Below are 7,827 nucleotides of genomic sequence, written 5' to 3' on the forward strand. Positions count from 1 at the left end.
ATATTAATATTTATTGCATAAGTTTCACGTATATCTGATTTTAAATGAGCATATTCATGACTTGAAGACATATATAAATATAAGATTCTTCTCCAGATATTTGACTTTTTAACATATTATAGTATGGCAGATCGATTACTTGTATTTGAATTTCAGGCGGAAAGTACTAAAGCATCTAGGTTTGTAAATGAAGAAATTTCTTTTGTTCTTGCATCATTTTAAGCGATTTGTGTACTCGTACTCATGACATTCGTCGCGTCTCTCACAAGGCTTGGATAAATTTTATATGGCATCAGGTAAAATAAGTAGCCACGAGCGTATGGATGACAGAATGAGATGAAGAACTAACGGTGTACTGGAGGCAGGTCAGTCATAAGCGCAGGTGGCTAGAGAGCTTAATATAAAACCTAATGTCATCTGCAGTTTGTGGAAAAAACTTCAGAACACTGAATCCATATCGATAAGACCTGGACGAGGTCGACCAAGATCCACAGTGACGATTAAGGATCTTTATTTGGCACTTTCATCGCGGTGACTTATGACTACTACAGCTTCACAACTCTCAAATGAGCTGTATGCTACTACTGGAACCCAAGTTTCATGGTCTACAGTTACCCGAAAGCTTCCCGGGCAGCGTAATGACAAACCGCACATTGAGTTGATCAATATTAACGAATTTCGCTTAGTGCGCATGCTCAGTGCCGTACCGTTGGCGTGGAAGGAAATACTGGCGACTAAGGCGGCAACCCTACACAAGCCTGTTAGTCATGTTGGTTTTTCTGTTTTACAATTGCAGTACTACGGAAATTTGTTTGTGCTTATTGCATGTGCTTCTGTTTCATTTCGTTCTGTTTTATTTTGTTCATAAACATTTAATATAACACCAGTTATTTGACTTTAATTCAGTAATTTAAACTGGATTTATTCCTTCATTTTTGACAATATATAAGAAAGGAACGTATAGTACATGCTCAATAATTAATAAGCATTCAGCTAATATATCTTGTAATGTTTCCTATTTTGTAATCCTTCTTAAATGAAAATGTGCGTAGTTTACAATTGATAATTATAATCAAAGTAATGAAGCAACTTACAACCTAACAAATTTTAAAACCCCGAACTGTTTACGCGTAGATAACACAGTATAAACCATATACCCTGTTTATCGTCTTTTAAAATTGCGCCAAACTTGTAATTGCGCAAAATTCTCTTCTGGGCATGCGCAGTTCGCGAAATTCGTTTAACATTGATCAACGCAATGTGCGGTTTGCCATTATGCTCCCGGGCATTGCAGCACACAAGAGAGCGCGTTTATTATAGTGCAGACAACATGCATCTTGTACAGAACTTCAGAGAATCACCGTACGTAGATGAATCATGATTCGGCCAAGACACTGATTCTCGTCGTACCTGTACATCGGAGAGAGCCTGGAACTCGAAACAATCCTCCCTCATCAGAGTAAGAGATCATTACGGTGGCGGAGGTGTAATGGTTTGGGCAGACATTATGCTGAACAACCACAAAACTCTACATGAGTTTGACAAAGGCTGTGTGATTGCTGTGAGGGACAAAGAGGAGATCTTAGAGCCCTATATTCGAATTCTCAGGAACGTAGTTAGTCCTGGCTTCCTGTTAGTGGACGACAACGCTCGTCCACATAGGGTCAACGATTACCTGGAAAGCAGACATTCGCAGAATAGATTGGCCATCCTGATCTTCTTATCTTATCCTTATGCAGCTTGTATGGGACCCTCTTGGGAGGGCAATTTCATCTTGTCATCTCTCTTCAAGAGCCATTCCGAAGTTGAAAACTGCCTCGGTGAAGGAGTGGGATCAGCTGCCGCAGAGACCTCCTGTTCAGTATGCTGACATGCTACGCTACCTATTTTGCTGCGAGATGGAACCATATCCCATGTTAGACTCATTTTTAGTTCACTATCACAACCTGGATTTTGGACATTCCTGCACTATGAACTTTACTGATTATGATGCATATATAAATGGTACATCTCTTTTTTTATTATAAATGCATATTCATATCAAATTTACTGAAAATTTTTCCGTCAGGTGTTCAGAAATTTGACATGATGTGCGAATTCACTTAATTTTGGACAACAGTATAGTTAACCAAAAGTGAAAATTCTCTCTGCAGCGTAGTTAAAACTTTGTGGATAGTGTTAAGTGTTTAAGACAAATATAATAGTTATAAATTATTTTACATCGTAAAGATTGTAACTGTTGCTCTTACTTTTGGTGATTTTAAAAAAATTCAGAGTTTCTTTTTTACCTCTCTTCTTATAATAATTATACTAATTACAAAAAGATCAATTTTTGAATAACTCTCTACATCAGCTGCAAACGTGTATGGCATTTTCTCAATAAGCTCTCTAATTTTAAAAGCTCTGCTTTCCATTAACCATTTACAAGTCGGAATTCCTATTTTAATTCATTAATTTCATTCATTCAGTTATTACTATTTTCATTTAATTGGTTTATATATTAAGAATGAGGAAGCGTGGTACAAACTTCTGTCTTCCATGTGGTCGCCAATTAGAAATGCTGTTCCAACATGACCAGCTGACTTGGATCCATCTGTATATATGGGAAGATAACTGCTATATCTATGTTTACGATCAGAAAAAAGTTATGTGTAGACGATCTCGTTAGTGTTACTTTTGACGTGGTGGTGGAAAACATCAAGAAATAAGATTTGTACATTTTCCCAAGGTGGGATTTCAAAATGCTGTACTGCTTGAACTCCTCATGCCTCAGATGGAGTGATGGTTTGTAAGAGTCAATATAAATAAGGCTCTGAAAGGAAGGAGATGCCCTGAAAGTTCCAGAACAAATCTGTAGGGCTTGGTGATGAACAGGGTCTAGTTTTAAGAAAACTGAAGACCAAGCATAGCCATAAACAAAAGTCCTTAGCCAAAGACAAGTCTAAAGCTGACAAGCGCTCTATAAATGCGAAGCACAGAGCAGCGTCCTGCACACCAGGAGGTGTTTGCCAGGATTTTAAAAATATTTAGTACTTCCATACAGCTCTTCCTCAGGTTTAAGACATGAGAAAGGAAAGTCAATATTTGGTCGAAGACCCATCACAATATTGAATTTAGGCTGAGTTAAGATGAGAGTAATTATCGCACTGACAGTGGTTTGGATCTTAACTATCTAGGAAAAAGACAAATATTTAAGAAAATTTATTTTTTAGGAAAGACACAGGAAATCTAAATCAAGTAAATAATATGAATTCAAAGAAGTTCATTGAATGAAGGTTCGATGAAAAATTATCGGAAATCCTAGGTAATTAAAAAATGTTTTAGGTTTCATTTTTGATAATTAATGTTTTTTTATTAATTATTAAATGATAATAATTATTAATTATTAATGATTAATTATTTATGAAAGCCGAAATTCTACACTGAACAAAAGTCAATAAAACTTTTAGGGAAATAAAACTCAAAGTAAAAGCCTTCTTAATGAAACAGATCTGTTCAAAATATAACCAATTGTTTATTTTAAAATGAATAAAAATCGCATTAAATTTAATTGATCTATCTATCTCAAGGTGTTTACAAAGTATATTAGTTTGTTTTTGTCACACATTTCATATCACTGCAAAACCGTTTGATCCTCTTGATCTCTGAAAGTCTAAAATAAAAGAATATACAAATAAACTTGCTGAACTGTACGTTCTTCTTATTGATTCATACGCTTTGTTAATTTCTGAATACGCTTTACTGGACAGTGATGTCATTAGTCTAGATTATAATGCCGTAAGTCTGGATTATTGCTTCTTTGGCCGCATTTATATCTGACTGATTATTTTGCAGGTTTAGGTAACTAATAAACTGCCAAAGCTTCATTTTAATTATTTCACATTTCATTACGAGTTACTGCACAAACTGCCAATGCCCATCAGATTTCCGAGAGAGCTTTAACATACTAATAAGGCAGGTATTACTAAACAAATTAAGTTCTGCTTTGGACTTTGACTGGTTGTCAAAATTCCCTCTCTGTGAATGCGCATTAGCGTTGCGGATAACATGGCAGCATCCATTGATGTGAATATCATGGAGTTACCTGCCACCCTTAATAAGCACACTTAACTCTACGTTTCCCGTAGTTTTCCTCGCAAAGCAAACAGAGTTGCCCTGTACAAGAGAAGGGGCTGTCTCCTAATAATAGCTAAACGCTTGTCTGTTGCTAAACTGATTTTGTAATACTGTCATTAGAAGAAAAATTACAAAGTAAATATATTAACCTACATTTTATTGAACGGCAAAATTTAGCTTCTGTAGCTTAATGTGAATATATAGTAATGAAGCACTAATTAAAGGCAATAAATAACTTCGCAACCTAAAAATAATAGTTTCCCTTCTTCACATATTTAATTCGTTGCAAACATATAAACTGCTTTACTGACGTGTATTATTTGAGAATCTAATGTTTACTAAAGGGTAATAGATACATTCAATGAATATTATTTATTTTACTTTAATATATCCCCCTATGTACTAGTTTTTAGCCTAAGTGCATACATATATTTAATAAATTCTAAATACTATTATGCCTTCCTGTCTATAGTCACGTTTATTACTATTAGACTAGGAAGCTTATTCCTAATATGTCTTCTACCTATTATCAGGTGTATTACTAAGCATTACAGTTTGGGTCCTGGTTTGGTTACATTACATTTTGCTTACAATAATACTCTGGAAGATAACAATTTTGATAAATTTAATTACTAAACGTGACCAATATTAGTGAACGTAAAATTAAATGCTTCTCGTATATGTTTAATTATAGTTTTGAACCAATTGTATTATTTACATAATTACAGTAGAGTCTATAAATGAACCAATTTTCCAATGGATTAGCACTAATAAACTAGCTGAGTAGTGCTAAAATTTTGTACTGAATATTATCTCATTTGGGTAAAAGTATATTTTAGGGTACCCCTTGGCGATTTTTGGCGGTACTTGGATACCGAGTTTGTGCAATTCTTTGACTTATTATTTTGACTTGCATAACGGCGAATTTTTGCGCCAAAAGTCGCCGCTACACAACTACCGCCGCTACACAAAAATCGATGTACACATCGACCTATTTTCACTTAAAAAAATCCAAGAATTGCACAATCTTGCATTGCGCATTCCCTTCACTTTTTCCATGTACACATTGATATATTTTCACTTAAAAAGTTAAAGGAGTATCCAATTCTACAATATAGGCAAACAAAACATACATAATCTCAATAAATTACATTTCAAACCAAACACTAAAATAATATAATAAAGGAAAACCATGTTATACATTTAAGCACTACAAAAAGCAAATATCCACTTACCCTACTTAGAAGTTCCTTCGTCTGTGGCACACAAAATTCTTTAACAGCATCCAAAAACTTCCTAAAATTATCTGAACTCGAATCCGTATGTCAGCGTCACCACATCTGAACCTTTCTTCCTACAAACTCATTCAAATACATCTAAACGGTTTTTATGTTCTACTAGACACATGTCCTTCCTATATACAGGATACTTATGGCTACTAAGTAAACCTTCATTTGTACATCAGTCAATTAACGCTCTTTTCCTCTTTCATTCCAAATCTTACAGAAACTTCAAATTAATCTTATTACTAAGACACTATAACACGCCGAATAAATACTAATTCAGAAGACAAACAACAAAAATCAGCGTTATATTTACAAAATTTCCACAGGACTAGTTTCGATGGTTTTACCGAACCACCATCCTCAGCTGCAAAACCGCAAATGAACAAGATAGGAAAATATGATTTTTCATCTAATCATTTCCTATCTTGTTCATTTGCGGTTTTGCAGCTGAGGATGGTGGTTCGGTAAAACCATCGAAACTAGTCCTGTGGAAATTTTGTAAATATAACGCTGATTTTTGTTGTTTGTCTTCTGAATTAGTAATCTTATTACACTCAGCCATTCTACCGTCTAAACAATAAAACCAACACATACTACAAAAGCGCTTACAAAACATCCCATGATTCAAAATTTCCCAGAATCATGCACCCGATTACGTCACATTAGGGTTTCCATAACATTCAATTACTCAGGCTGCCATAAATAAAACAACAACTTGGCGATAAATGAAACAACAACTTCGCCATAATACAAGGGGTACTTTAAAGTATACTCTAATCCTCATTTCTTGTAAGGAAACTATCATGTAATATATTCATGGCCTATTTGAAAATAAACGTATAATATATTTTAGCGATGTTTCGTACGTTTCTCGATATTGAAATCAAGCATGCTTCTTTTTAAAACTTGAAATACCTACTCGCAAATGAAATATTCACCATTTATTTTTGATTTAAAACTTATATAAACTTTATACAGACAAATATTGAGCAGAGTTTCTTCCTTTCCTAAACTTAGAACAGCTCATGCCATATAGGCTTCGTCTGAGTTTATAAGGCATTTCTCCCACCTTCTTAGAGTGCCTTCGTGGTGTAGTGGTTCTGCACGCTGAGCCGCTATTCCAGAGGTCCGTGGTTCGATTCCCGGCGAAGGCGATTGCTCATTTTTCATCTCTTCGGCTTTTCCAATTAACCTAATGTCTCTACAAGTTGGCAAACAGTCTCAAGAGTACTTCTCTCCACAATACAGACATAGTCTCTTTTATTGGTTCAAATCAGTACTTATTGATATTATGATAAAAGACGCATAGAGTCTTAATCACTTATATACTGCAATTGATGAAGTTCTAACTTAAAATTTGATGCAAATTGCTTTCCAAAACAATGAAACTCTTAATCAGAAAATTTGGTTATGAGAAACATTCTTATGAATTTTATCAGTTTGTTCATTCGCTTTTCATGTTAAGTCTTTTAATTTCCTTCCTTGACTCAACAATCCAATAAAGTTCAATAAATTTAAGTGTTGCAGAGTTTACCGTGAACTATTTTATGTTTACATTTCTCTTCATGGCAAATCTTGTTCACATTATAGAATAAATATTTGTTTTTGTTTCCAATTCTTGTTCTACGTACGTCTGCTTTCTTTTCTATTACTTAGGAACATAATTATTTATGAGTTACTTATTATTGACAAAGGTTTCTATAGTTTTGCTCATGATAAACATATAAAATTGTTTTTATTTTTTGTTAGATCACAGCCTTCATTAAAAATAGAACCACCGTGGCTTATTGTCGTCTAATTTGTTCCAACTATTAGTAACGAAAGTTTTCTTCATTCGCATAAGTTAAGTTTTCAGGTTATTTTGCCTTTTGTGAATAGAGTTCATTATTTATTCATTTGATCTTTAAAACAATAGACATAAAAAGTATCTACAAATTCAGAGCTATAATTTCGAACTATTTAAGAACAGAAAAATGTTAAGACACAAAAAATAGTCATCATGTACTATTAGTAATTTCTCAACGCAGTGATTATTTCTCGAAGTGGATAATTTGGCTGTATTAGCTCTAATTAATGGAACAAACAGTTGAAGTATTGCCAAGATAATAATCTGATGAAATTGATTCTTGCGAAGAAAGAATGTATTAATCACCTAAATGTCAAAGTTCAGTTCGTATGGGATTTCCGGCGGAGTCTAAAGGTGTCAATCCAGTAACGCGTTCATGTGGAGATTTATGGATAACAATGAATATGTGCACTGAAAACTGTAAGAGTCAAAGAAAATAATGGGGAATACCTTAATAATCTTCCAAAACGTTTTTGGCAATAAAAATATTTTGATGTTGTACAGAGGAGACATATGCTAACACCAAGTGTAAAACAACTTTGGATTAAATTTAATTGATAAAAAATGTACCGATTTCAA

At 34.0% G+C, this 7,827-nt stretch overlaps 1 non-coding gene across 1 annotated transcript; it reads left to right on the top strand.

Annotated features, from left to right (window-relative positions):
- Window positions 1-6,482: 6,482 nt before the first annotated feature.
- Window positions 6,483-6,556, top strand: TRNAS-GCU (transfer RNA serine (anticodon GCU)). Its single transcript has one exon. It is a non-coding gene; the product is annotated as a tRNA-Ser (tRNA).
- Window positions 6,557-7,827: the final 1,271 nt, after the last annotated feature.

This window comes from Stegodyphus dumicola, chromosome 8 (genome assembly GCF_044657685.1).
Source record: "Stegodyphus dumicola isolate Sdum_Otavi_A_Nest chromosome 8, ASM4465768v1".
Classification (NCBI taxonomy): Eukaryota; Metazoa; Arthropoda; class Arachnida; order Araneae; family Eresidae; genus Stegodyphus; species Stegodyphus dumicola.